Below are 12,993 nucleotides of genomic sequence, written 5' to 3' on the forward strand. Positions count from 1 at the left end.
CTAAAACAAAGAAGAAGAAGAAGGAGGAGGAGGAGGAGGAGGGAAGGGGAGGAGGAGGAAGAGGAGGAGGAGGAGGAGGAGGAAGAGGAGGAAGCAGCAGCAGCTAAGAATCTCTGTATCCTCTATCCTCAGCACTGAGTGTTCCAGATGGTATAATTCTGCAAACAAAATGTTCTTGGAGTTTATATCTGAAGAGGACACAGATGATAACATCCAGAAATAGCATGTCAGATGGTGATTTGTATTGTGGAGAACATAAGGAGGAGTGGGGGGTGCCCAGGGCAGGAAGAGGGTGACCTAGAATTCTGCACCAGGCATAGAAACAACTTGAATAAGGTAAGATTTGAGTAAAAATCCTAGTGAGGTGGGCGTGAGCAGACAGCTCTGTGGGAAAGGCTCGGCTGGAGAGCAGGAGGACCTCCCGGTATTGCTTAGATCCCTTTTCTTTTCCAGCCTCCACTTCCTCAGCCTCTGCCTAGAGCCTGACTCAGTCCCATTTTGGCAGATGGGTATCCTTATGGCAACTGGCAGTCCTCCTGGCCCAGAAACTTGGGGGGGGGTCTTAGTGTCGTGGGACACTTTTTACAGCACATTTGCCTAGGGTACTGCTTGGCCTGGTGCCTCAGAGGCCAGGGGAGAGGGCGGTAGGAGGAGAGTTGTGAGGTTGAGTGATCTCATCCACCTCCCTTGAATAAGTCTTCCAAGCCTGGATGACGTTTCCCTCCTCTCTCGGTATCACTTTCCACCTCTAGTGGGTATTACAGCCCCTCAAGTACCAGGGATAGTTAGGTCCAAGTCCACTGTTGGATGCCTGCCCTTCAGAGCCATCTGCTAGAGGAAGTGTCCCCACCACCTCAAGCTTACAGATGAGGAGGTGAGGTAAGCACCACGGTTTCCCTCTGGCAGAGTTGCCAATGGGGGCTTCTTACATCTCATGCAGTGGAATAGCATGTGGGGGAACAGGGTTGCCATTGTCCCCAGACCAATATCTTCTCTGGAGCAAGAAACAGAGCTGTGGGACCCAGACATGATCAAGTGCCGACTCTTCTAGGTGATGGGCATGAACCCTGACTCAGGAAGAACACTCATAGTCCTGGCACTCTTCTCCGGGATAGTTTCACTACTCCTTGGTGCAGGATCTTTGGTAACAATAGGTCTGCACTTCCTCGGGTACTCTTTACAGCTGTCGAGTGTGAGGGCCCTGTGGGGAGCTATCTTTATATTCTCAAGCCACAGTTCTTCTTCTTCTTTTTTTTTTTTTTTTTTTTTGGTTTTTGAGGACGGGGTTTTCTTTATAGTCCTGGCTGTCCCGGAACGAACCCTTTTTTTGGGGGGTGGGTGGGTGGGTGGGGAATGCTCTTCTTACTGTGGGTATTCATGTCTGTGCAAATGTTCTTCTTCTTCTTTTTTTTTTAACTAAATTGTACCTGGCTCCTAGCTCCCCCACCCTCTGCCCCACAACTAACTCCACTGGCTAACCTGGAACTCTCTCTGTAGTCTAGTCTAGGCCAGCCTTGAACACGCAGAGATCTTTCTGCTTCTGCCTTCCAAATACCGAGGTTAAAGGTATATGCCACCATGTCCTACTGGAGTGTCATCCAATTTTTAAAAAAAACTTAGTTTGTGTGGGTGTTTTTGCCTACATGAATGTCTGTGCATCATGTATGTACAGTGCCTGTGGAGGCCAGAAGAGGGCTTTAGGTCCACTGGAACTGGAGTCCCAGATGATTGAGAATTCTCATGTGAGCACTGGGAATTTAACCTGGATCCTCTGGAAGAGCAGCCAGTGCTGTTAACTGCTGAGCAATCTCTCCAGTCCTGCAAATGTCATTTAAAAAAACTGAATAATCAGGGCTGGAGAGATGGCTCAGTGATTAAGAGAACTGACGGCTCTTCCAGAAGTCCTGAGTTCAATTCCCAGCAACCACATGGTGGCTCACAACCTTCTGTAATGGGATCTGATACTCTCTTCTGGTGTGTCTGAGGACAGCTACAGTGTACTCCCATAAAATAAATAAATCTTTAAAAAACAAAAACAGAAAACAAAACAAAAAATGGAATAATCACTGGACAAAGTAACACACACCTAATCTCTATGAGTTTGAGGCCAGCCTGGTCTATATTGTAAGTTCCAGGATAGCCAAGGCTGCATAGTGAAACCCTGTCCCAAAATACCAACCAACCAACCAACCAACCAACCAACCAACCAGAAACAAATAAGCACTATTCCTGAATCGTGTCAACAATCAGAGAATTTCAAAGAAAAACACTCATCCCTCTGACAAGAGCAGAAAGTCTGGCAAAGGCTGGAGAGATGGCTCAGCAGTTAGGAGCATTGGATCTTCTAGAGAATTTGTCAGTTCACAACTATCCATCACTTCACTTCTGGGGGATCCAATGCCCTCTTCTGACTTCTTCGTGCACTAGGCATGGACATGGTACATAAACACATGTTTGAATATGTTTTGCATTTTCAGTCAAGGACTGAAGGGGTCATGCAAAGGAGTTGAGGTTTGGCACTATGAAAAGAGCCTATGAGAGGCTATTGGTGAACCATACTTGCAGCAGAAGACCCCAGAATATTGGAGATGCCAGTACCATAGGATGACCATCAAGAACAGCAGCAGCAGTGGAGTGGAGTCAACCAGAGCCTGCTACAGAGGGCAGAGATGGAGATGTGACCCAAGCCCTTTGGAGGAGCCCAGAAGATCATGTGTAGATCCCAGACATTGGAACAAGAAGCTGTGAAGTTGAAGTTGCCTTGGAGACCCCAAGATGTTAAAGATGCCAGAGCCATGGAATACCTGCCAAGGAAAGCTGCTAACAGGGAGTGGAACCAGCCCAGGTGAAAGAACTTTGTTGGCTGCAACAAAGATTAAAAAGGGTTAGAGATTTGAAGACTGCCTTGAAATCAGACGAGGAGATGCAGAGTTTGGAGTTTGCCTAGCTGATTCCCTGTCTTGCTTTGGAGAGTACAGGTAAGTGATTGGATGAATCTCCAAAGGGACTTTTAACTTTGGACTTTTAACATTGTTGAAACTGCTATAGACTATGGGGACCTTTGAAATTGGACTAAACATATTTTCCATTATGCTATGTTTAGGTATGGCCCCATAGACACTTATGTTTGGACAAGCCTGTGGGGCCAGGGAGTGGGATGTAGTAGTTTGAATATGTTTGGCCCAGGGAATGGCACTATTTGGAGGTGTGGCCTTGGAGTGGGTATGACACTGTGGGCATGAGCTTAAGACCCCTATCCTAGCTGCCTGGAAGTCAGTATTCTGCTAGCAGACTTCAGATGAAGATGTAGAACTCTCAGCTCCTCTTCCTCCTACACTATCCCTGCCTGGATGCTGCCATGCTCCTGCCTTGCTGATAATGGACTAAAACCTCTGAACTGTAAGCCAGCCCCAATTAAATGTTGTTCTTATAAGAGTTGCCTTGGTCCTGGTGTCTGTTCACAGCAGTAAAATCCTAACTAAGACAACATATGCAGGCAACATCTATACACATACAAAGTTAAAGAGACCAGGACAGACGGGTTGTTGTGAGAAATGGGGTAAAAGGAAGTTTGGGGCCTGCAGTGGGAGTGTGTATTTCTTTCTGAAAAATGGGGATAGTAAGGGGCTGGAGAGATTGCAGTTAATAGCACCGACTTCTCTTCCAGAGGTCTTGAGTTCAATTCTCAACAACCACATGGTGACTCACAACTATCTATCTGTAATATGATCTGATGTTCTCTTCTGGTGTGTCTGAAGAGAGTGACAGTGTACTCACATACATAAAATAAATAAATCTTTTTTTTAAAATAAAGCTTTAAAAAACTGAGGTTGGTAAAGTATATGCAACTTGACACCTGAAGTTCCCAGCATGGAATCTGGCACACAGTAAACACCATGTATCCCAAGCTGTGATAGCTAATCTTGACTGTCAGTGTGGTGGAATTTAAGTCACCATGGAAACGAACATAAGTACAGGTGAGGGAGTTCCTAGCCTGGCTCGCTGAGTGAGGTACTGGACAGTCAGCAGCGTCAGCATCCATCTCTGCTTCCTGACTGCGGATGCCACGTGACCAGCACCTCACACTCCGGGCCGCCGTGACTCCCAAGCCCTGTTACACTATACCCTCAGCTTCCTTAAACAGCTCTTGACAGGTGTTTTGTGCTAGCAGCAGGTAAAGTAATTAGTGTGCATGTGTGTAGGGACCAGGGCCTGGGGAGCAGATTGGAAATGCGTGGGCAGGTGTGTGTGTGTGGGTCTGGGGAGCAGATTGGAAATGCGTGGGCAGGTGTGGGGGGGTCTGGGAAGCAGATTGGAAATGCGTGGGCAGGTGTGGGGGGGTCTGGGAAGCAGGTTGGAAATGCGTGAGCAGGTGTGTGTGTGGGTCTGGGAAGCAGGTTGAAAATGCGTGGGCAGGTGTGGGGGGACTTGGGAGCAGATTGGAAATGCGTGGGCAGGTGTGGGGGGACCTGGGGAGCAGGGAATAAAAGGAGGGGTGCAGGGCAGCGGAAAGTGAGTTTCAAGGAAAGGCTTTTCAGGATTCTGTTAACTCATTGAGTGCCCTAAACCAACGAGCTTGCACTAGTAAAACTTACCTACCCTGGATGCCTCCTAAGACATTGCTGTCTTTTTAAAATTAAAACTAAGCTGAGTGTTTTGCCTGCACATGTGTCTGTCTGTGCACCACTTGCTAGATTGGAGAACTGCCGCGTTGGGTGTTGGGAATCAAACATGGATCCTCTGCCCTCCGATAGAGCAGGCCAGTGTTCCTAACAGCTGATCTGTCTCTCCAGCCCATTGTTGTCTTCTAGAATGACTTAAAATGATTTATCTTGGTTTTGGTTTGGATTTTTTTTTTTTTAAGTTAGGGTCTCTGTACATAGCCCTGGCTGTCCTGAAACTCGATATATAGACCAGACTGGCCTTTAACCCAGAGATCCTCCTGCACTCTGAGTCCTGGAATTTAGGGCATGGACCACCATGCCCAGCCTTGTCCTGTGGTCTTTTAGAATGAATTAAACTGTCTGGCTTTGCTAAATTAACCAAGCACCTGTACAGGCGGGGTGCTCTTTAGGATCTGTCTTCTTTCAGTCACTCAGCATATTTGCTGAGCACCTACTTGGTGCACCTGCCCAGCTCCTGTTCCTGGAGCTGAGTCAGATACAGCTGCTGTCTTGCCTGCATGACACATGGGTGGGACAGGGCTGATGAGCAGAGCTAAACAAACAGGCAACACTTAATGCTTGGTGTCCAGTGCTGGGCAGAAAGAGACACCAGGCCTGGAGTGAGAGAAGCCTCCCAGCTCCACCTTTCATGCTGGGAACCCAAAGGATGCTGACGGTGAAGGACCCATGCACTCCATGATGGTGTGCAGTGCTAGGTTTCTTTTTTGTTTGTTTGTTTCTTAGACTTGTTTTCTATACACACTACACTTTTTTCTTTGAAGCTAGACTCTCCCTGCATCCACCTTCTGGATACTGTGAATAAAGCTACTCTGAATGTTTCACTGTTGGAGTCTGCTTTGATCCTTGGTGTATGTACGCTGTAGTGGAATTGCTAGGTAATGAGGCGTGTTGGTTTGAATGAGAATGGCCCCCACAGGCTCACAGATTTAAATGACCTAGTTACCAGGTGGACTGTCTAGGCATGATTAGGAGAGGCAGCCTTGTTGGAGTAGGGGTGTCAGCAGGGGTCCCATGCTAGGCGTAGTCTTCCATGTTCTCTCTGCTTGAGCAGCAGGATGTAAGCTCTCAGATAGCACTCCAACACAATTCCTGCCTGCCTCTTGCCATGGCCTCTTGCCACGATGGCCAAGGACTGTGAGCCTCTGAAACTGTAAGCACGCCCCCAATTAGATGCTTTCTTTGATAAGTTGCCTTGGTCATGATGTCTCTTCCCAGAGGTAGATCAGTAACTAACACACATTAACTACTTAATTCACTGTAGTTATCTTTATATGTATGGGTGTTTCCTGCATACATGTCTGTAAAACAGATGTGTGATACGGAATAGGGCCCTGGATCCTCTGGAACTTGGGTTACAGAAGGCTGTGAACTGCCACATGCTGGGAAACAAACCCAGGGCCTTTGCAATGGCAGACATTGTTCCCAACCACTGTACCATCTCCCCAGTTTCTCCCTCTACCCCCACTTTTTGGGGGTCTCTCATAGCTTGGGATGGCTTCAAACTCACTATGTAGCCAAGGATGACCTTGAACTCCTAAAGTTCCTGTCACCTCCTGTTTGCTGGCATTACGGGTGTGCAGCTCCCCACTAGGGTGAGGGATCTCACTGCTGAACCCTTCCTTCCATCCTGTTGATCTCCATGTTTTTCTCTAAGGTTTGTCTTTACACTAGTTCAACACTGTCTGATGAATGAAACTTTTACCAAGACTTTCAAACGGAAAAATGTAAAATATGTTGTCCAACCTTGTTTTGTTTCAAGATTGGCTATCCTGGGTCCTTTGAAATTCCATATGAATTTTAAGGTCAGGTTATTAAGACCTGGAAAGACAGCTGATGTGCTACTTTTCCCTTTATTTCTTATGTGTGTTGGGGGAGGTATGCACAGGTGCGGAGATCAGGACAACCTGAGGGAGTCAGCTCTCCCTGTCTATCCTGTGGCTTACTGGGATGGAGTTGGAGTCATCAGCCTTGTCTGCAAATGCCTTTATCCACTGCGCCACCACACCAGCCTGCCAGCTGAGGTTTTGATAGCGACTTCTTAGAAGAACTGTTTTGTGAAGATTGCTACTCTCTTGGCTTGCTTTAGAGACAGATGTTTTTCTTTCTGGTTAAGAATTACATTTTTGCTTGATATGGTGGCACACACCTTTAACCAGCACTCCAGAAGGAGAGGCACATGGACCTGAGTTTGAGGCCAGCCTGATCTATATAACAAGTTCCAGCCCCAGGAGGGCTACATGGTGAGACCGTGTCAGAAAGCACTGAAAGGAGCAGTTTCTAAGCTGCTGAGCTGCCTGCAGGCTGTACAGTGAACTCTGGGGTTCCAGTTTTGGTGAGTAGCCACTCATGCTGGAGAAGAGCTTTGCTAATGCAGCTGTTCTAATTAGTTTCTGTTCTTTTTAAGTAACTCCTCACCCTTACTGGTATCTTACTTTGGCATGTTGTTGGTTCTCTATCTGGGGTGAGAGGACACTTCTTATCTCTCCAGGAATGATGTCATACAACAACCCCGTGGTACAAAAAGGAAGGCACGAAGTCATGGTGCACTTGTGAAAGTCAGAGGACTTGGATTTGTCCTCTTCTGCCATGTGGGTCATTCTTCAGGTGGAGGCCAAAGTCAGGTCATCAGGCTTAGAATCAAGCATTCCCAGCAGCCAGCTGGCTCCCAGCCACATTCTAACTCTGCCTAGCTAGAATCTGTAACGAGCCGACTACAGGATACCTTAGAGAATGGGTCTAGGGAACAAGTAAGGTTGCCAAGTTCACTAGTTAATTTTTGTCCTTGCCTTGACCTCTCGGTGGGTCTTGTTACAGTCAGTCACTTCCCTCTTGCTGAAATACTTTGTTCCTCTGGCTGGGAGCCCTTACTTACTAGCAGTCTTTGCTCTGTTGTTGTTTTTGAGACAGGGTCTCTACATACAGTCCGGAGTGTCCTAGAACTCTCTATATAGACCAGGCTGGTCCTGAACTCATGACAGAGATCCTCCTGCCTCTGCCCCCAAATGCTAGGATTAAAGGTGTGTGTCACCTCGACCAGCCACAACTTTGTGCTGGCCACTTTCACCTGGTCTCCATGGCCTCTCCTGACCCCAAAGCATCCTGACTTCTGCTGTTCTCTCTTAGCGCCTCCCAGCTTAAGTGTGTAACAGTCCCCCTGACAAATGTTGTCCCTGGATCCTCCCATTTAACTTCCCATTAGCAGCCAGTGCTGGGGTCATCTAAAGTCACGAAAGAAATCTCTGCTAGCCTGGTATGGAGGCATACACCTTTAAGAAAGTTTGAGGCTAGCCTAAGTTGCAGAGTAAGGTTTTAGAGGTGACCCCTTAAAACAAAGGGAGATAGAGATAGCTCAATGGGACAAGCGCTCTCTGTGCAAGCTGGATGACATGAGTCGGGCTCCCAGAACCCACATAAAAGTCACAAGAGAGAACTGACCCCACAAAGTTGTCTTCTGACCTGACCCCACAAAGTTGTCTTCTGACCTCCACACACATGCTTTGGCAGTAGCCACTCCCCCATCATGCACACACAATAATAATAAAAATAAATAGAACAAGTGAATGAGTGATTTAAAATAAAGCGACTGGTTTTATGTCGCTGTCAGATCTCTGACTTGACTCATTTTTACTTTGTATTTGGCCTCTCAGAACTTGATTTAGAATGATATAGTTGTTGCTCTCCTGGCCAGTGGAGGGAGCCCCTACCATTAAGGACAGAGGGAAGCAGATCTTTCTATCCTTATCCTCTACCCCAAACTCCTGCTATACTATTGTAAAGGGATGGGAGGAGAAAGGTGGTAAAGGAGGCGTGGGCATGCCTGGCTCCTCCCAGTGCTGGATAAAGCTTCTCCAGCAAGGAGAGATGCTCAGCGCACGGGAGAGCGCGCAGCTCCCGCAGAGCAGCTGGGTTGAGTGTCCAATGCCCACATGGTGGCTCATAATGATCTGGAACTAAAGTTTCAGTGACCAGCGCCCTCTTCTGGCCTCTCTGGGCATGTGCTGCACGAACATACAGTTAAGCAAAACATCCATACACATTTAAAGAGTTTAAAAAGAAAAAAGGTGTTCTTATCTGTGGCTGCTGTCTGGGTTTTCTGGGACACCTTCCCAGATCAACCCCAACTTCAGCACGGCAGCACCTCTGTTTTGGTTGCTCTGGTTTTCTTCCTTCTGGCACACACAGACACATTCTATTGGGCTCTCTTCATAGGCTCCATTTTTACCTTAGGGTCAGTCAGTCTCCACTGCCAGGCCAAATAATTGCTAGAGGTCTCTGTACTATTGACACCCTGGGCCACCACATCAGTGAGCCTTTTGGGCCTCCTTGAAGCACTTAGTACCAGATTTGGAATTAGAAGACAATTCACCAGCCAGGCGTGTGACACACATCTTTAGTCCCAGCACCCAGCAGAGGCAGGTGGATCTCTGAGTCTGAAGCCAGTCTGGTCTACAGAGTGAGTTCCAGGCCAGGTTACACAGAGAAATCATGTCTTGAAAACACACACACACACACACACACACAAAAGGAGGAAAAGGAAGAGGAGAGCAGGAAGAAGAGGAAAAATGTGGAGAGCTGCTGCCACGCCTTAAAGATGGTGCCTGCTTGCCCTTGCAGACTTGGAGTAAACAAGCCTTGTTTGGTCCTGGGGCGGTACTTCCTGGTGGCCTGATCTTGTGTCATGGGTCCTTGACCAATCACAGTGCGAGACGTGGTATGGGCTCATGGGCAGTCCTACACAGGGTATAAAGCTTCGCTCCTGGGCTGGCTCGGGGGCACACCTTCAAGCTTCATGTAACTAGCAACTCCTGAGTAAACTGCTGCTGGAAGGAACTGGTGTGCGAGTCTTTCTTCCCTGCTGGTCGGGGTGGTAGGCGCCGCACAGAAAAAGACGACAGTTCAGTAGCTTCAGGTTTGAGATCTCAGCACGATACCAACTATTTCCAAGTTGATGTCATTACCAACTCATTCTCTCAAAATTCACCCTAGAGGCTGGCAAAATGGCTCAGCAGGTAAAAGTGCTTTGTCACCAAACCTGATAACCTAAGTTTGACTGCCGAGACCTGCACAGTAGAAGGAGAGAACTGACTAATGAGTTATCTTCCAATGGTCACATGTGTCCCAGGCCACACACTCTACCCTATACACACAGATGACAACTAAGTGTCAAAGGATAAGTCTCCCCTTGACCAGGGAGCATATTACAGCAGGTGGAAGCTTGTCTACAATGCCTGAAGCCTTGAGTTCAATGTGCACCAAATACACCAGGCATCGTGGTGAGCATATATAATCTCCATGCTAGAGAGGTAGAGGCAGGAGGATCAGAAGTTGAAGTTTATCCTTGTCTATATAGCAAGTTCAAAGCTAGCCTGGGCTACATGAGACCCTTTCTCAAATACATACATACACACATACATACATACATACATACATACATACTTAAATAAATCCAACTTTAATCCATTCCTATTTCTGACAAAAATGAAGGTTTCAAAAGTGACAAAATGTGGATCATGTTGGGGCTGGAGAGTCAGATCAGAGGATAAGAGCACTGGCTGCTCTTCCAGAGGACTGGGGTTTGGTTCCCAGCAACCACATGGCAGCTCACAACTGTAACTCCTTCCAGATCTAGTGTTCTCTTCTGACCTCAGCAGGTACTGAATTCATGTGATACACAGACATACTTGCAGGTAAAACAGCCATACATATAAAGTAAAAATGTCAATCTTAAAAAATTTTTAAAAATAATTAAAATGTGGCACACACTTACAGTTCCGTGCTTGGAGCCTGGCCAGGAGGATCAAGAACTCAAAGCCAGCCTGGGCTGCACAGCAAGAACCCTGGGTTACACAGCAAGAATACCTCTCAAGAGCTGGGCTTGGTGGTACACACTTTTAAACCCAGCACTTGGGAGACAGAGGCAGACAGATTTCTGTGAGTTGGAGAGCCAACCTAGTCTACAGAGTGAGTTCCAGGACAGCCAGGGCTACATAGTAAGGCCCTGTCTTGAAAAAAAAAAACCTAAACAACAAACAAACCTGTCTCAGGCAAAAATGAGATGGACATGGAAACTTCTGCCTGTAATTCCAATATATGAGAGGTGGAGGGGCTGGAGAGATGGCTCAGCGGTTAAGAGAGCTGACTGCACTTACAGAGGTCCTGAGTTCAATTCCCAGCAACCACATGGTGACTCACAACCCTCTGTAATGAGAACTGATGCCCTCTTCTGGTGTGTCTGAAGACAGTTATAGTGTACTCATATATAGAGAATAAATGAATCTTTAAAAAAAAAGAGAGAGAGGTGGAGACAGGAGGTGAAGAGTTCAAATCCATCCTCTGCTACATATAGCTTGAGGTCAGTCTTTAAAACATAAGACCTTGCCTTTAACAAATAGAATAGTTTCTATGATGGTTAATTTGGGGTGTCAATTTCACCAGATTAAGGGGTCAATAGAGTACAGATGCCTCCAGAGAGTAGAACATGAGTCTTAGTGAACTAAGTGGGGAGATGGGCCTGGCAGTTGATGTGTATCCTCCAACTGGCTGGAGCAGATGGAGAGGAGCAGGAAGTACACTGGGCTCTCCAAGAGCTCAGGCAACTTCTGCTGCCACCAGAATTCTGGGCTCCTGGGTGGCAAGGGGGCTGGCGCAGCAAGTAAAGGCTCTTGCTGCCAAGCCTGATGGTTTGAGTTCAATACTCAGGAAGGACTCCCAGAGTTTTGTTGTCTTCTGACCTCCAGATACATGCTCTGGCATGTTGGTGTCCCCCCAGATACACACACAATAAAATTTAAAATTAATAAAAAAAATTAAAAGAACACAAGTCTCTCTGAGCTTTGGACTGGGGAGCCTCAGCGTCTCTGGCTTCTGACCACGAACTGAGAGTTCTAACACCAGTTCCCTGGCCCTACGGTCCTCAACTGTCTCTGAAGCCACACTGCTGCTGGTATCTCGGGACCTCCAGCATGCAGACAGGTGACCTACTGTGGGGCGTCTGAGCCATCAGAGTTATATGAGTTAATTCCACGAATAAATCTTCTGACCTATATATCTACACACCCTGTTTAATCTGTCTCACTGAAGAATGCTGACAATACAGGTGTGCTGCATAGTTTTATATTAACTTGACACAAACTAAAGTCATTTGAGAGGAGGAAACCTCCACTGAGAACATGCCTCCATCGGATCAGGCTGTCGGCAAGCCTTTGGGTCACATCTTAATTCATGATTGATGTGGGAGTGCCCAGCCCATTGTGGGTGGGGTCATTCCTTGGCAGGTGGGCCTGGGTTCTATAAGAAAGAAGCAGAACAAGCCATTGGGGAGCAATGCAGTAAACAGCACCCCTCTATGGGCTCTGCAACAGCTCCTGCCATCAGGTTCCTGCCCTGCTTGAGTTCCTGCCCTGACTTCCTCGGATGATGAACTCTGATATGGAAGTATAATCCAAGTAAACCCTTCCCTCCCCAATTTGCTTTTTGGTCATGGTGTTTTGCTGTAGCAATAGAAACAGTAAGATGACAGGCTTATTCCTTTTTCCTTCCTTCCTTCCTTCCTTCCTTCCTTCCTTCCTTCCTTCCTTCCTTCTTTCCTTCATCACTTTTTATTGTATAGATAAAAAGTAGCTATCCTCAGACACACCAGAAGAGGGCATCAGATGGTTGTGAGCCACCACGTAGTTGCTGGTAATTGAACTCAGGAGCTCTGGAAGAACAGTCAGTGTTCTTAACCACTGAGCCATCTCTCCAGCCCCAGGCTTATTCTTTTAATTGAAAATTAAATCATATTTTGAACTTTATTTTCTTTGAAATTTTTATTTTTAATTGAAAATTAAAATTGTATTTAGCCAGCGGCTACTCATTTGGTAATTCTATGTTCTTTTTCCCTTCAAGCCTCAGTGGTTCAGTGGCAACTTCTAGCCACTCCTCATGTGCTCTCCCAATTATGAAGTGAACCAGGAGTTCTCAGATCCAACAGGCCCTACGTGGGAAAACCCCTGAGTCTAGAGAGGTTTAAAATATTCACATGCCAAAGAATAGCACACATAAACAAAATTTTGGAAACATTTCTAGAAAAATGTGGAATGCCCAAATTGGCACAAGACAGCACAAACTTCAATAGATCCAAAACCAGTAAAGAAAAGGTGTAATCTAAGATTAAGTGTTGGACATAGTGGTTCAGGCCATCAATCCCAGCACTTGGGAGGGAAGGCCAGAAGATCAAGTTCAAAGTTATCCTCAGATAATACAGAGCTTGATGCCACCCCGGGACATATGAGACACTGCTTAAAGAAACAAAACCCTCCTATGAAGG

This window comes from Grammomys surdaster, unplaced genomic scaffold, assembly GCF_004785775.1.
Source record: "Grammomys surdaster isolate TR1022 unplaced genomic scaffold, NIH_TR_1.0 205, whole genome shotgun sequence".
Lineage (NCBI taxonomy): Eukaryota > Metazoa > Chordata > Mammalia > Rodentia > Muridae > Grammomys > Grammomys surdaster.